This window comes from Dromaius novaehollandiae, chromosome 21 (assembly GCF_036370855.1).
Source record: "Dromaius novaehollandiae isolate bDroNov1 chromosome 21, bDroNov1.hap1, whole genome shotgun sequence".
NCBI classification, from domain to species: domain Eukaryota; kingdom Metazoa; phylum Chordata; class Aves; order Casuariiformes; family Dromaiidae; genus Dromaius; species Dromaius novaehollandiae.
In genome coordinates, this window is record NC_088118.1 from 3428569 (window position 1) to 3446294 (window position 17726).

The 17726-nt window shown below is 48.4% G+C and overlaps 1 long non-coding RNA gene across 1 annotated transcript in view; it reads right to left on the minus strand.

The window, feature by feature from the left end:
* LOC135330496 (uncharacterized) overlaps positions 1-14262 on the minus strand; it is a 94668-nt gene extending 80406 nt beyond the window's left edge. The window contains exon 1 of the long non-coding RNA XR_010392504.1: positions 13791-14262. This is a non-coding gene — a long non-coding RNA (uncharacterized LOC135330496). The remainder of the gene's footprint in view (positions 1-13790) is intronic.
* Between the last annotated feature and the right edge of the window lie 3464 nt (positions 14263-17726).

Sequence of the window (17726 nt, forward strand, 5' to 3'; positions counted from 1 at the left end):
GATAAAGGGAGGGCTTCATCTGAACAGTTGTGAGACCCACCCTAAGAGACAGGTATTTCTTAAAGAGAAGATCTCTTTTTAATGCAGAATGTCCTCTTCCAGCCCCTTGTCCCTAAGTGACTCAGCTGGGTGGCTGAGCCCTCTCTGGTGCCAGCTGTCATCTATCACGAAAAATTGCTGCTGGAATAACACTCTGGGATGCAATAATTCAGATTATTTATATAGAGAGATTCCCCCGCCCTTGCCTATCAGACAGACTGATACTCAGAAGAGTCCTTTGAGTTTCAACCAGAAGCTCTGAATAAAATATTGCTTGTGGTATGGTGTCAAGTGTGTCACAGCAGAATTGCTGGCAAAGTGGAAGGGCCAGTGCAGCGAGGTCTGTATCTCTCTCAGTGCTCTCTGAGTGTGGAAACTCTCTTTTGCTCGCGGCCCTCCAAAACCAGTGGCCTCTCAGACAGTGGGAGAGATGATTACCTTCCTTTCTTGGTGTTCTCCCACTCCCTGGACCCCTGCTCACACATCCTGCCACTTCCACATTTATCTCCTCTTTTTCTCTCCTTCCCCCTGAACCTCTCTTGTCTTTTCTCTTTAAGCTGCAGTGGCAGTAGTTGGGTTGTGGGAGCCTTCAATTTCCTATTCAGTGCATCGTGGCGCAGTAATTTTCTACACTTCCATAATTAGGGGAATTTTAAGCAAACTACCCTGTGGATGATTACAGCCGGATTCAATTTCTGTTGCTTTGATCACCAAAGGACGAAGACGCTGCTTGAATATTTGGTGATGTGCTCTGCTTAAGGAAGAGCCTCACACCAGCTGCTTCCTTCCTCTCTTCTCTCTCTACCTTGCTCCTTTTCAGTCCCCATCACCCTTTCTTACTCAGAGACTGTCTTTCTGCTGCTTCTTTAGCTTAAGTGGAAGTAAATGCCGCTTCTCAGATGAAGGTCTATTAAAATCAGGATGTTTTTTCCAGTTAAGAGGCAGGATGATCTGACTGTTAGAGCAGGATATAAGGGAAGTGTAGTCAGAGAATTTAATTACTAGTCATGTGCCTCAGTTTCCTCATCCATAAAATAATGGGATCTAGGGATAGGGCACTAATATTCTGCTCTGCTTTGTAAAGACTCCTATTTGCAATGTTCCTCTAAGGGCAAAATGCAAGCCTGATTTCTTGGGTCTGCGAGATTGGTTAGAAAACCCTATGACATCAAGGTGTCTTTGAAATGATAATCAGTTCTTCCTGGTTTTATCAGGTTTAACACCCAGGAATAAATGTGAGACCTTTTGCCATCCCCTTCTTGCTTTAGCCATGCTTTAGCTATCTCCCTGTCCATCTACTTTATGCTGCAGGGCTTGGACTTCATCCACAAGAGAATGGTCCGTTGCAGCATTTAATCATTTCTAGTTCTAAAGAGAGGAAAATGAAAGGGAATGGCTGAACGGGCTGAGGACACCTCGTTTGTTTTCTGAGCTTCCAAGACTGTCTAGTGGGGGCTTCAGCGAGCGGCAAGGATGGAGGACAGGGCAGAGAGATGTTGGTAGCAACTGACAGTGGTTTTGACGCAATCGGGCTGTCTTGCTACCGGGGCACGGGCAGCAGGCAGGGCGAGGAGACCGAGGGCAGGGCAGGAAAGGATGTAGGAACAGCACAGAGCAGAGCAAAGGGCCTGGGAGGACCAGCAGAAAAGAGTCAGGCTACAGCAACTTCACACCAGCTGGCACACACGGACTGTGGCTGGAAGGGGCAGAACGGCGTGCCTGACCTGCCCCAGTCCTTCCCAGCCAGCCAAGGGAAGATCAGGTCTCACTTTACACGGGTAGTTATCCTCAATAGGAAATCACGTTTAAGGAGGTTCTGCCTTCCTGTTCCCAAATGTGAGCATGATGGGCTGTCAGCTCCGGTATATTAATAGACTATTAACGCTTCCAAGTTTCCTGAGCTGCATGTATGGGTTTTCCATAGGTTAATTAGGCCATATTTCAGGATAATTACAGCTGTATATTTCTACACTAATTAAGTGGCTTTAAAACATACCCACAGTGTGGCTCACTGAATCATAATTAAACTTCCTCTGCCTTCTGCTATACACTATGGAACTAATACCCATAAAAGACCCAAACGCTGCTCCTTGCCAGCAGCAAATTAGACCTCGCAAAAATAATCTTATGGAATGTATCTTTTTTATAGAATCATGTACAAATTAATTCAAAATGAATATTACATGAGTCATCAAGATGCTTCAGCTTCCCTCTCTTTATTTATATTTATCCTCCCACGTGAACTGTCACCTGGTGGGGACGGCGGGGAAGCAGGGTGAGGGGGGAATGACTCATTCATGGAGCTTTCGCCAACAGCAGTGTGCTTTGCTCTTCCCTCCCATCAAGCCAGGGAAGGTTTAAGGTCCATGGGAGAACTCACAGTGAAATCTGTGCCTATTTTTTCCACTTCTGTAAAAGTCTGCATGCTGAGTCTAAACACAGGCTGTGTTTAGATGCTGGCGGCAGGGATATTGGGCTGGGACTCCCCAGGTTTCCACGTCCGGTTCATGGCTAATACCAGCATCACCTACCGTACTTGGCTTTCAGCAGGGGTAACCAGTTTGGTCCTCTGAGCAGAAGGTCTCCATGGGCTGGGACCTTCTCCAGCTTGGACTCCACCTTCCGAGCAGCTTCGCTTAATGTTTACCCTCACTAATCCCAACAGGTCCGGTTGGCCTGATGGCAAAGAGCCTCCTTCTTGTCTCTGGCCTACCTGAAGCCACAAACTTTTTCTTCTGTTCACCCTGCTTCATCATTACTCTTTAGCTTAAGGGCAAAAGTTTCTTCCTCCTCCTTCCCCTGCTGTTTTAAGACATGGACATCAGATGCCATTTCAGTCTCCACTTCTGTTAGACAAAAAAGCCAGCCCCTTCTCAGTGAGGCTTCTCGTTCCCTAAATGATCCCAGTAAGCCCTTCTCTGTACTGGTTTCTTTTATATTTCTTAAGATGTGATTTATCCCTTTGTTTGTGCCTTGTCTCAAGGTATTATCACTTCCTCCTGCCTACTGGAAATCCACTATTTCATCCATACTGCTCTTTTCACTGGCTGCATGTAGGCACAGAGTCCTGGTGCATGTCTGGACTGCCAGACTTTTCTGCAATACAAATAATAATACTGTTCTCCCTTATACCGGATTTTGCCATTTGCACTGGGACTTTTCACCCTTGAGCAAATTTAAACTTCCATTTATTTTCATGACTCCTTCTGGGTCTGTGAATTCTGCTTGGCCATTTAAAGGGGCCTGGAAAACTGGGATTAAATAAAGGGAGGTGTCTTTGCCAGCAGATTTCAGACAATGTCTGTTTGCATTTTTCAGCTGATTTACTCTGGCTGTATCTACGTGCCTTTGATGTGAGCTTGCAGCAAATATTCTAGTGGATGAATTAATAATTAGATGGTGCAGTGATCGGTTCTCTAGAAATAAAATTATATAGATAGATAGACAGATAAATAGATAGACCAGTCTGACTGGAAGAAGTGAATTTTAAGCAATGTTATAGCACATTAGTGGAAATCAAATGTGATATTGTTATTCACCCTGGAATCTCATTCCAGGGGTTGAGTTCAGCTATTCAGGAGGCAGATATGATGCCTTGTGAGCAGCATAGCCAATCCAAAACAGCTTTCATTTTGAGTCTTGAATTTTTACAACTAATTTTTGCTGCAAAACAAAGCCAAAATTTAAAACTTCCACTGAGGGCAGGGTTTCACCCCAGAGTCCCTCTGCCATTTCTATGAGTAACCTCACTTAATGAATAGATTCTTGGAGAGAGATATCCATGCAGAGAGCTTATAGGCAGGAATGGAAGCCAAATTTGTAGGATTATTGATGAATTATTCAGCCAGCTCTTCCTGTAACACTGACATGTGAGTCAGGAGCTTAATGCCCTGAGGCAGCACATTCATTGTGGGAGTATGAATCCTGGAGTGCTGGTCTATAATCAACATATTGCATAAATGCCCCTTGCTTGTGCAAATCAGTTTTCTCAGGCCTTAATTTCAAGTGCCTTCTGCTTGGGAACAAGAAAATTAGGTTCTGGAGGGTGCAGATTCCCTGTGGCTCATGTCAAAAGTCCATTTTGAGCAAGGGGGCCAGGAGAACTGCCTGATCCATTATTTATTTGTAATGAAAGAGAGAGGGAAAATTGCAACAAGACAACTCCTGTGAGTTATAAGGAAAAGCTTTCTAATTATGAGAGGAGTGATGCATGGGAACAAGTTATCCACCAGAGTCATTGAATCTTCTCCCTCAGAGGCTTATGAAGGTGGGCCTAGCCAGCATCTGGAAAGGAAGTTTAGATAAATTTGATTCTGCTTCAGTGAAAGGTGGAGGGATGAGATGTTCTCTTGAGGTCTTCCCAGCTGTACATGTCTAAGAAAGAAAGGAAGAAAATTAAATTATGGCCAGCTGAGACAGGCCTCAGTTCTGATGAAGATATTTCAGAAACATCACTGAGTTTAGGTCAGAACTTTGTTTCTGAGTTTCTGAGTTTCAGTCTCTCACCGAGGGTGGCAGACATTAGCCTTGGCAGTATGCAGATTCCCGGGGATGAATGAAAGCTGCCTTAACTCAAGCCACAGCAGCCTTGTCCAGCAGTAATCATCAGTGCTGAAGGCAGCTTTCTTTTCAAAAGGCCCAAAAGCAGCAAGAGAGAAGAGGAGGGAGTTCAGCAGATCTTGGAAGGCTTCCACCCACTCTGCCTTTCTCTGCTTGTCTCTCTTCCTGGCTGAAGCCAGAGGTAAGATGGCAGGGGGACTTTTTTTACACTTCTTAGTCACTTCAAAGTCATGGCACACTTTTGCTGTATAGCAGGCTAGGGATGATTTTAAATAGCCTGAACTACCTTGAGCTAAGTCTTTTTGCAAGCCCAAACCCAAGTCTCTGCACCCCCACTGCAAGAACCACACATGAGGTTTTATACCCTCTTGCTCTTTTTCTTCTGGCAAAAGCATTTAGCAAAATCTGCAAAGAGAATGTTGTTTTCCCGGGGAGAAGAGCCTTCCTTAAGGGGAGTCCTTTGGTATGCAGTGTGTCTGTGCAGACGGAGGGGAGTATTTTTTTGTGGCTAATTGCTGTGAAAAGAAGCTTGAAAAGATTTCTAAATTCTGTTGCAATTGGAAGCCAGAAGTAAAAGACCTTAATGAATCAGCCTGGCACTGAGTGGAATACCTGGCACTACAGACCTCTTTAGAGATTCACAGAAAAAACTTTCAGCTTGGTACAGGGAGCAGGATATTGGGTGGGAGAAGGCGGGAGGACAGCTAGAATCTGGCTTACAGGGCGAAGCAAGCCGGAGTCCAAGTCACAGGTCCAGCAATAGTGTATGGGGCTACTTCTCCCCTTAGCCAAGCGCACATCTGCCCCAGGCCTTGCCCCAAGGCTTCTAGGAATTATAACAACAGTGCCTATAAAATGACTGAAACTGGGTCAGTTAGGCATGCTAGTGAAGTTTGAAAGACTTGGGTGCCCTTGCTCCGGTTCAGAAGGAAGGGACCCAACCTCCCTGTCCACCTCCCCACCCAGGTTCCTGGCCAATGCTTGCTGCATGCCATTAAGCCAGCTTTCATGTTGTACTCCCCAGGGGGTTGTTTTTCTAGCTCTGGAGGAAACAAGGGGCTGTATCTTGACGCAACCTGCTAAGCACCCTGCAACACTTAGACTGGAAGGCACTGTATAAAATGTCAACCATTATCATTAATCGCTCCTCTATGTTGCTGCTGACTTTTATGTGGCAGGCACTGCAGTCTGTAACAAGCTACTGTCACTGTAAAAATGTTCCCGCACATTCGCGGCTGAGCTGGAGGGCAGATCAGAAGGGGAATAAGCATTTGCAGCTGATGAGAGGGGTGAAGAGGGCTGAGATTTTGTGGGTATTGGCAGGGGTCTGGGAGAAGACAAGGCTGGGTGCAAATTCAGTAGGGCTGGGGCTGCACCAGGCAGCGCTTCCAGTGGGAGTTACAGATCCCTGATCTTCCTGCAATAACTCCATCCCTGAGTGCAAATGCAGGAGGGCTGGCTTGCTGAATACAAATGGCCTTTGCTGCTGGGTGGCGGGGGTGAGAAAAATCAGTCGCATTTTTCTCCTGCAGCTGGACAGCAGTATTATACCCATGGTGACCACCAGCAAAATTTTGGACAGAGGAGTGCAACTTGGTGTTGGGCACCTTATTCTGAGAGATGAAGGAACCCTGCCGCGGGCAAGGAGAGAGCAGGGTCGGGGAGGACTTTCACTCTAGGGGTTTCGCAGGGCAGGAGAGGCCTGTTGGAGCGGGGCTGTGGTGCTGGGGGTGCACTGAGATTGGACCGAAACCTGTGGAGAAAATGAGATAACGAGAGAGCAACAGCCCTGCTCAGCATGGAAGGTGGAGGGTCCTGCTAGGCAGGGCTGAGGGTCTGGGCGGCACCCTTGGGGACCAGGCACCCACCAAAGAAGAGCTCTGCAGGGTGTGGGTGAGATCCATAAATGGAAATCAAGTATGTTCAAGACCAGAAAGATTCGGAAAACCACGTCTGCTTGGAGTTGAAAGGCACAGGGTTGTGGCTTAGCAACGCCACTGAAACCCAGCTACGCTCCCATCTCCTACTGCCTCTCCTCCTGGTGAAAGGGGGCATGAGCCCCCAAACAAGCCACAGCCACTTGCCTTTGTCTTGCCAATAAATTGATCTGCTAATGGATTAAAGGAGAGAGCAGGCGATTTGTTCTTGCAGAAATGCTATCACCTCAGGCAGTTTTAATAAACCGATGATCAAATAAAGAACAGACTACAATATATTAACATCTTTTACCAGGAGTCAGGCAAGACTGTCCTTTTAAAGCCGTTGTCAGTGTTGTAACTGGTGAGAAGGAGGAGGGAGGGGAGAAGAAGGAGCAGCTGAGGGGAAAAACAGGGGGAAAAAATATAGAGCATTTAACCCCGCTTGTTAGACATGTGAATCCTGCGCCTAATTTCCGAGGGCCTTGCACCATGTGGGAGCGCTGATAAGGGCCTGTGTGGAATTGACAGCTCAGCTGAGGCGTCTCCCTGCCATAAACCATTTCTTTATTGCACAGATAAAGGAGCTAGGCTGGCTGAGCATGACTGTGTGATTAAACTTTTCATCTGAGAGAGGCTAGGTGAAGAAAGAAACACATTCCTATTAAGGCCGCTATTAGTTAATGAGCTGAGTGTGTGTGTGTGCGTGTGTGTGCAATGATACACACATGGACACACCTGTGTGACAGCAGAGCAGCACGGAGGTGGAAAGGTGGGACAGCCCCGGGAGGGAGGCAGGGGAGCTGGGAGCAGCACGCAACACTTGTTGCAGCACGCAACATTGCTTGGCGTTGGGTGCAAGAAACTGAGTGTGAGAAGGAGGCAAATACTGGTCTGTCCATGCGTAAATCATGTTTTGGCACAGCCAGCTGTGTTCGTGTGCACGGGAGTGTAGCAGTGCGGGGGAAGCAGACCACGCAGCGGCTGGGTAACAGCTCTCTGCTGCTGCTGCCTGATGGAGTTGCTGTTTTAGCTTGGCTGTGAGAGATCTGTGCTTTGGGTACTGTAAGTTTGTTGGCTTTGCTGTGTGGTGTTACAGTGTCTGGCGTGTTCCCTGCAGGTGTCATCCAGGCAGTTCTGATGCTGCTTTACATGCATCCCTCTCTCCCTGGTGCACACCCCAGTTAAAGTCACTGCCAATCCATAGGGTAGCTAGAAAGGGGAGACGTACAACCCTCAGACTCTTTCAGCTACAGGTTCCTCCTCTTCCTTTCCCCAGCGAGGGAAGACCCCATCTCCGTGCCTGGGCAGTGGCTGACACTGCGCTACCTGGCAGGCGGTGGTGTGTCCCTGTCCTGTCCTCTCTGCTAATGGAAACCAGTGAAGCAGGGAGGAGTGAACAAGCGGCCTGGAGGGTTTTGATACACTTGGATTGGAGCAGGCCTGCTAAAACAGAGCAGATGGCCACATTAGCCCTGCGAAAGAGCGACAACTCTCCCCGTTCATCAGCGGCCCCACATTCAGATCCAGCCTTCCAATTTTCTCTGCAAGCCTTTGACAGCTGCTCCCGGGGAAATTGCACTCGCGTGGTGAGCTGGGGTTAGAGAAACGTAGCCCTCACCTCCTTTTCATTACCAATAAACACGCACTCCTTTTGTCTTCTAAAGCAATTTCATAGCCCGTGCACAAACAGGGAGCCATCAAAAGAGCCTTTCACTGGGCTGGCACAAGAGACAATGGGAAGCAGCGACACCTTCATCAATAAAGAGACGCATTTCCATTTTGATAACAAATGTCTCTGGCTCCCTATTGAACACCCTGCATCTTGGTCTGCCTCTGTTTTCTCTCTCCTTCCCCGAGCCAGCGAGAGAGTCCGCCGAGCAGCACGGCTCGTACAATAGCACGTTCCCCTTCCAGCCTCTTGCCAGTTGTCGTGCTGACAGATCTGATAGGCCTGTGTGCCACAGCTTGCCTTTCTTTCTAAATAGGCAAGAGAGAAAAAAACCCAGGCCTTATTTTCCTCCCTTCAGCGTTATCTCCCTCTTTCGTGTTCTCATTACAATGCCACCACGGTGATAGAAAAGGAGAGATTCAGGGGCTGCCAAAAGAGCCACTGGGCGTTTTCTTGCATGTGTGCTTCCCCCCTGGGTGTTTGCACACAGGATGAAATGTGCCTCCCGCAGAACTGGCCCGTTCCCTGGCTTACATCACGGCCAAGCGTGGCTCCCCAGGCTTGTCATTTTGAGGAGGAAAGAGGCGTACAAGTATCACAGTGAGGAGGCAGGAGCAGAGAAAGTTGGATGCCTTGATGCAGCAGGGCTGCCCAGGCACAGGGCTCCCAAGCGATGGACCCTTGGCAGTGCTCCTGCGGGTATGTACGGGGGAGCTGCCCCTCTCGGGTGGCAAATGGGGCTCTAACTATCCAAAGACAAGCACACAGCTATCACAGTTGTGGTACTCCACTCACTTCTAAATTATTTACCTGCTTTACCTCCTCCATAAACTAATTATCTTGAGCAATTTCACAGCTGACCTCAGGCCGCATTGCAAAAGATGAACAAAACTGGTTTCTCTTCCTTTTGCCAGACTGAAAAAGCAAGGCACTGACTTTCTATCTTCCTGTCTTTCCATCTTCTCTTCCCTCTTGGCCTGACGCTGCCCTGTGGTTAAGGTATTTTCCATGCTGCCTGCACAGTGTTGAGCAAAACCAGCATCTTGTGACTTGTCCGCATGGGAGACAAGGACCGGGGTTAGGCATTGTGTTACAGAGGGAAATCTGCATGGGCAGCCCTCCTGGTCTGACTGCTTTCTCCCAGGCCTCCCAATGTTCACGTCCCCAGGGCCGGAAAAAACAATGTGAGCAGGTAACGTTGTGAGCAGCTCCCAGCCGGGGTCTCCTGACAGGGAAATAACATCAGAGAGCGAGTCAAAGTCAATGGGGACGGGGGGAGGCGAACTGGGAGAAACTGTGCTCTGAGCAAGCATTCAGACTCCTAAACAGCGCTGCCCTCATGTTGTCATGGTTGTCGAATATCATTGTTGATCTCAGTCACTGGGGATGCTGGGAGAGGCCAGAGAGGAACGGAAGAGCCCCGGCCCCTTGTCCTCAGGGGGTAGTTAGTGACTCAGCAGGAGCTGAGCACAGCAAGGCTGAGCCTACTCCCTCTGGACTCTGCTGGGAGAGGATCCTGCAATGCGGTTGGAAAGATGTGATGAGCTGCACAGGTTCCTCCCTTTACTGCTGGCAAGAGGCAATCCAGGAAAGGCTCTGGTGTCAGGAGCTGGCCAGAATGTTGCTTCGTCCATCTCCTCCTTCTCATTCTCTGATAACCAAGTGCAAAAAGGCAATAGCAGCTCCCTCGTGTGATGGCGAAAACCACATGCATGCACATGCTGCTGGTCCTCAGGTGATGGATGCGCTCCGCTTCCCAGTGCTTGCTTTTATGGCCATTATCTCAGCTACCAACACTCCTTGCTCTGCCAAAATTTCCAGCCTCAGCAGAAAAGCGGTTTCCTTATCAGCCTCATCCTGAGAGGATCAACAGATATCTTCTTTCATTGCAGCACCTCTCGGAGACATGATACATACAGTACAGGGATTGAGAGAGAAGCAGCATTGGAAGGGGAGGCTGACTTGAGAGAAAGAGAGAGAAAGAGAGAAAGGAAAAAACAGAGGAGAGGCAGAGTGGAGTATGAAGAGGGTAGAGAAATACACAGGACACCTTTTTAAAGGTAGGTAGGAGGGAATGAAAGAGCGGGGAAGTGATGAAGACAGAAAGGGAAAGAGGTGCTGCACATGATGGATTGTACACCAGGAATCCAGGATCAAAATGCCAACTAAATTAGGGTATTATAGGTCAGTGAACAGAAATTGCACAATGGCCGCGTCTCTAACAAAGGTTAAAACATGGAACAAAGACAAATAATGACACAATCCAGAGTCAGTGACCATAAACTGCAAACAAAAAGGAGGGCACCGCAGAGATGATGGGAAAGCAGAAGAAATCGTTGCTTGCAATCAGTGTTCAGTGGGTCAGAGTGAAAATGAAATGTGCTTTTCAGAGCTGGCATCCCAGATGCAAGCACAGAGATGCAGCTTTGACAATGTTTTCTAATAAAATTAATACACTTAAAGCAGTTGGTGGGCAGAGGAGGCCAACATCAACTTAGGGACAGACAAAAACATGCTTAAAATGTACAGTATTTCATATGAACATAAGACAGAATCAAGTATCATCAGGAAGAGACCCCTGGTTTCTCTGAGATGCTGAATAAATCTGTCTGCAAGTATTTCAGAGAAATCAGACTTTGGATGGAAAATAGCAATTTAGCTAAACTGAAACACTTTGCACTGAAAAGGGCAGTTTTGATAAACTTTTGGTTTTGAAATATTCACATAAAAGAATTGAAATGGTTGAATACCAGTTTTAGCCTGTTTTCCTAAGGAAAGGGAACTTGTGAGATTGCACTGTGTCTGCATACATGAGTAAAGGCAATTGTTTTTCTGTTCCCTCCTACAGCTCTTGGACCCTTTGGCAGATTTCAACCAAATTTGACAAAGGGATAGTGGGCCTCAGTAATATTAAACTCTATACAGGTTTGTGCATGTGGGAGGTCATGTAGGAATGATGATGTTGGGAGAGCAGCTGGGTTGTGACATTAAACACCAGCACCCATTTTCAGGACTGAATACTCCGTTCTGATGAGCAGTGGGCCTTAGGGTCAGTGGCACGGGTGGTCCCTGGTGCCCGGGGAAATAAGAGCAAGCAAATTTGGGTCATCTGTTTCATGCATTTTGCTGGCTTTTAAGTGTGCGCAGAACAGGAAAAGGCAGGTTGGACTCTTCATGTTTTGAGGGGGTCATCTAAATGGCAATAACAGCTCATCAGCAGAGTGGCAGCCCAGTAGTATGAAGCAGTGCCCTTTGCAGCTGGGTGCCCACTGTGTGCAGGCAGAGTCAGCTTGGTTAAACCTCCATAGCTCCCTTTCTGTGCTGGGAGAAAAAAAGGGAAACCAGCCACCTCTCTGGTCAGCTACAGACAACCTCATTCTTTTTTTTTCCCCCCTCTCTCTGTCTGTCGTCTCTCGATTCAGTTTTTGTACTTTTTAAGCTCCATAAAAGCACACAGTCTGCAACTTTAATTTCTCTGGAGGAGATAGGGATCGTCTTTCCATTCCTAGCCCATGGAGTGGGGAAACTGAGATACAAAGAGAGGCTGGACTGCTCTAATTGCTGTGATAGTGCTAGGAGCTGAACCCAGTTTTCTGGCTCCCAGCCTTCTCCTGCTATGATCCCTGGGATGTCACACCCTCCAGCCTGGCCTCAGAGTCCAGAAACTCTGACTCCCCTATCTTATACATAAAATGCCTCTCCTGTGCCAGAGAGAATGTCCTCTAGGTGACTTTTGGGGTTGCTATGGCAGCAAAATTGATAACTCCTATCTAAAAAGGCAATTCCGTGTTGCACATGAAGATCAACAACATCCATCATGGCTGTGCCCCACAGGTGCTGGGGCATGTGACCACCATATCTGCTTCAGTTGGATTTTTCAGGACTCCTTGATGTTTTAGGGCCTGATTCTCTTGTAGCTGCAAGTCAGGCCACACTCTGAAGCGAAAACCAAAGTCCAGCATGTGGAAAGTGAGTCAAGGACATGCAACATCCTTACTCTGCCACAGAAGTTTTACCCCACCTTAGATAAGACCCCACAGAGGGTGGCTGTGAACACGGCTGCTGCCTGGCAGCTGCTCAGCAAGGCATTGCCCTTCTAGGGGATGCTTTGGGTCCTGTGTGCAGTGATAGATGCAGCTTCAGCTTCACATCTGGTATTGCTGTGGGTCTCAGATGGGGAGGACATTGCTGGATTTCTTTAGGGTGCTCTCTAATACCTCACACCTGCCCAGCAGCCAACGAGGTTGTATTAATACAGGGAATCGAGGGATGTAAAGGATGGAAAAGCAGGCCATGTATAGTCTGTGACATGAAACTGGTCTGTTATCTCTCTCCCCAGACTGAGGGCAGAGCAGGGAGTAATTCATCCTGCAACCATCTCCCAGCAGCTAGCTCCAAATCTGAACCTGACAGTTCTCCCTGCAGATGCAGAGCCAGAAAGTTTGCCTCTAGGGCTGTTCCTTTTCCTTGGCTGCCCTCACTGTCATGGGATTTGGCCAGGTGCATTCAGGAGCTGAAGGTCTGAACTCCCTGGGCCTTGGATACAGCAAGAGGCGAGACAGATCCTGAACACTGGCTCCATGGAGGGCAGCTGCAGCTTACTGTAACTCAATAGTGTCCACAGCAGCTATACTCACTAGCAAGAAAAGAAAGGGAGTAAAGAGAGACACGCGGCAAAACCGACAGCACGTTCTGGACATTAAACCCCCAGACTAGAAGACATTCAGGTGCCAACAGTATGTGAAAGATCCCTTCACTGGTGTAGACCCTTCCAGGGTCACCATGACTCATCCGCTTTTTGAAACAACCAAGTCTCTGCAAAATAACGTTAAAAGCAAACACTGGCCCTCTCCCCCCAGAAATCCCAAAGAAAAAGATGATGATGAAATCCAGCTGTTTGTACTACAAGACTTAATAAATGTTGACATTTTTACAGAGAGAACTGTCTTTTACTGGTGTTAATATGATCTATGCAGGATTAACAGGATCCAGAAATTGTTCTCTCACCATGCAAGTTAAGGCAGATTTGCTCTTGCCCCTTACTTTAGGCTTGATTGTAGCCCTACTTCCTTTGATGCTGAGAAGATGGAGCAGGGAGGGAATTAGCCCCTTCCAGCTCCCCAAACACGAGGAGCCACTTTACACCTCCTAGCCCCTTTGCTGGCAGCAGGGCATGCTGCCCTGCTCTGCTGCTGAAGCCGTCACTGTGCTGCTCAGCTCTGCTCTCACTTGTTTTCCTTTTTGACCTGCCTTATTTTTAGCTGCCTCTCACAGCTTTCTGAGTTGCTTATTTCTTCAGCTTTGATTGTAGCAGCTGAGGTAGCAATCGCAAGTGCAATTTGCAAGCTACCTTTCGTGGACAGTTTGGAATAAAACCCCCTGCATTAGCCTGAGCAGGCTCTATACCATTCACAAAGTTACTGCTTATTACGCACCCACACTACTCTCTGCCCTCCTTTCTCTCCCCAGCTTATAGGACTGACACCATTAGCTGGATTGGCCCAGAGCTACTACTTGCCACCCACATAGCCTGCAAACCAACATCTTCCTCAGTGGCCCTCCAGAGTAAGAAAACAACTGCTTTTTACTTCAGCATCCCTCACCAGTGACAGAGATGAAGGCTTCTCCTCTCCTGCCGACACCAGTAGGTCATCCTCCATCCCACGTGGCTACCACACACAATGGCCCTGTCTGCCAGGTCCTGTGGCACCCGGCTAGGCTGTCCTCTCCAAAGTGGGGATAGTTGCTGTGACAAATGTCCAGGCGTTCCTCGGGAAGCCATAGTTGCTTTGTGAGAGCACGGCAGTCAGGCTGTAACAGACACCGTACCTTCAGCGGAAGGCAGGAGCTCTAAATCATCACTTACACCGCTGAGTATGTTCCGGCCTGCACCTCAGCCCTCTATCCTGCCTCTCTTCATGGTGGAGCAGGTTCTCCTTCCCTCTCAGGGCTCATATACCTGCGGATACAGTCAGTCAGCTTCATCTTCATTAATCCCATGGAAGCTTCTGCAAACTGCTCCACAGTCCCAGCACTGCTAAATCTCTCACTTGCTCACAGCTGTTTATTCCCTAGTTGGAGCAGCTGGGATTTGCAGCTCTATAAAAGTCTCTTAGCACCACTAGGGCCCCCAGGCACCCTCATGAATAACATTACTCAGTATGGAAATGATCTGTCTGGGGAGGAGACCAGGCAGAGCCCCTGGGCTGCCATTGTTGTCTTTTGGCTGAGGCAACCTCATCCATCTGACGTCCCGCTGGTGGAGCCAGCCTAAAGCCTGTTGCTTTCACCATGGTTTCGTGTGTGAAAGCATCGCCCAGCACACAGGGATGAAGGAGAGTTTCCTCACAGCCTCCTGGCTTCTTGCAAGCCTTGCCCTTTCCAACCCACTGCATGGAGCCCCTAACACCAGGGGCCCAGATATAAGGGGGTAAAGATATTCAGCAAGAATATCACTTATAGGAAATGGCAACTCCACCTACTGCCTTAGCGCTTTAGGCTTATCTTGCTGTCAGTCCTTCTTTGCTGTCCGCTGCCAGCCCTGTCTTCCTATCCTGCTGTTCAGTGCAAATTCAGTACAACTTGTGTCACGCTGTTCTCAGTGACTCAGGGAGCAGATATCTGGTAAATACGCAAAAAGCTCCTGTCTCCTGTCGTTACCCAGAGCCTGGGGAAAAGCTCTAGGAGAGCAGGTTACAAACCCACTCGGTCAGACCCTTCCTCGCCTGGCTGGCCAACATGCTGCCACAGTGCTCAGCTGAGAGTTCACCAACCACACATTCTGTAATGGGTGAGCAGGGAAGGACTTAGCCAGCTATCAAAGCTGGAGTTATAGAAACAGTGAGGTCTGCACCTCATTAAGTGGAGTTAGGTAAGTGTGACGACGAGCTACAAGCGGCTGGACATTCACTTTCTGCTGAGGTCAAGTTTGAAGCCTTAAAAGCAGGGGGGAGGAAGGAGAGCGGTTTTGTATTGAGGAATAGAAAGAAACACAGACAAATAACTAGCCCAGCTCTATCCACAGCCTTTAGAGGATCTCTCTGTGCAATTCAGACAGCTGGGAGACCTGCAGGCCTTGCCTATTCTACTCAAATGGCACCGACACAAACCTGCTCACAGTCCTAAGCGAACGGTATGTTCATATAGCTTGGTCCCAAAGTAGTAAAGCTGTCCCAGAGGACTTGTTAGCACTGCTGCTGTGTCGATGCAACTTCATTGCTCCTGGTCCCAGGGTCAGAACAGTTTCTGCTAGCTCAGACATCTCTGCCCCTCTCAGGGACTTGCCTCGGGGTTAAGCTGATGAACCTGCAGAACAGTTGGCCCCCGATCTCTTGAGACCCGCTGCAACACCTTTGCCACCAAGTACACCAAGTACACCAAGTACACCAGCCCTGGTGCCTGAAGCAATAGCTCCTGCCTCAGACTCATCCTTCTGTGCAGCCACAGTCCCTGCAACACCAGGGCAAACATCTTGGCACCAAGACTGCTGGGTGTGCAAAAGGGAACCTACCAGCTGGCGAGGGGTTTGGGCCAGATGGTGGGCAGGATTAGAGGCATTTGATTTTTCAGAATGCATCAGAAACCTAAACGATCTAATATCGCTCCAGATGTGAGATGCCTTAATCCACAGGGAGGAACTCTTTTGGGGGGGGGGGAAGGGACAGTCCCTGCCAACTCCCTTCCTGGAAAGGATTCTCCTGCCTTGTGGGGGTTAGTGGGCTGGGAGTGTATTAAAGAAATTACAGCATATCGCTGGCTCACCACTTCACTGGCAAACTACACAGAGAGCCTTACAGCATAGTGGCTCCCCTACCCTTCCACACAGCCATTTGGGCTATGAGATTAAAAGAAATGCCTTTATTACAGGGATTATTACTGCAAATAGGTTAAACCATCATTGACAATGCCAGCTACCCTGAGGAGAAAAAAATAGTGACTTGGAGACTTCAACCAACTGCCCACCTCCCCTCTCAACCCCACTCTGACTAACTCAGACCTCAGGCAGATGCCTCTTGGCTATGATCTATAATGCACAAAATAGACTTATAAATAACTGCTATTGTTCCAAGATTGCCATCTCTCATGCTCGCTCCTTTTCCCTCTCTCTAAGACAGATTCTGAGGCCTTCATTCCTGCTAAGGAGCAGCACGGGAGGACTGGCTCAAGTCCTCCCCTTCTGCTCTGCATGCCCTTTGCTTTTCTGCTGGTGCACTCGGGTCTGCTGAAGCAGGGACACAAAACTCTGCTTCCAAAGCGCACCTGGTGCAAAAAGCGAGTGGGAGCTCAGCTTTTTTTTAGCTTTGCTCACTTCACTCCTGCATAAGAACAGTTACCCTAGGGGGTTTATTGTGCTTTAATTTATGCATGTTGGTTTCACATCTGGACTTGATTCATCCCTGTGTTCCTGAACATCCCTATGTGAAGAAGCGGTTTGCCTTTCAGGGAAGCATATACCAGTCCTGGGTTTGTAAATAAGACCAGAGAGCCTCAGCTCCCCAGGACTTTGGATGTGCTTGGAGCAGCACAGCCCAGCTGCTCAGCTGAACTTCCAGCATCGAGACTTTTTGTGCACCCCCACAGAGTGCCTGCGTGTGCCTGCACAGCCCTCAGAAGCTTTGTATCCCCTCGATAAGCCTGTGCAGTACCTTTGTAGGACCAAGTGGTCCCTGTGTATGTGAAAGTGTATATGCACATGTGTGCGTGTACTGCAGGGACTCGAAGCAATGAGTACAGAAGCAGGGAATTGATGTCAAGAGAGGCCGAACACAGAAATCTATACCTGAGCAGAGCGGCAGCCAAACGTGTTAGGTATTGGAGTAACACAGGCCAAAGCATGGCCTGAAAACCTTGCTGTAATCAGTCCTGCTTGGACTGCTGCTCCTGCCCAAAAAAGCTTGCCTTCTTCTCTAAAGGGAGACCCTGGTTCATGGGATGCTTTAAGACAGCTGGCTTAAGAGAGCCAGCTCAGAGGGAGAATTCAGTGCACCCCTTAACACCCACTCCCAAACTATTTTATTGTGAGGGATTAGGATTGGGAAACCTTCATTGGTAAAGATGGACCCAGTAAAAGGGAAGCACTCTCTCAAGTAAAACACCATCCAGCCCCACCTTCCAAATTAACTCTATTCCTTCCAACCTGGCAGGCTTAACACATGGAGACCCCAGTTTCCTGTTTCTCCCTTCGCAGCAGAGCAGGGGAGCAAGGCACAGAGACATACAGGCACCCACCCTACGAGGACAGGCTGGTTTCTACACGTGTGAACATTGGAAGGGGAAAGTGGCCCTCGAGCAGTTTTTCCCAGTTTGGTTTCTCTGGTGGGGAAACGTCAATGCCAGGGCACATTTTCCAAGAACTATTTCTAGAGAAGGAAGGAAGAGAATCCTCTTGAACTGGTTTATGGTAGTTTTCACACCTACCAGCTGTTTGCACATGAAATTGTTTCATGCGATTAGGCAGGTAACAGCACCTTTAAGCCCTGTGTCAAATATTATTACGAAATAAAATAAAACCCTGAAGGAAATCACCTTGACACGCGCCC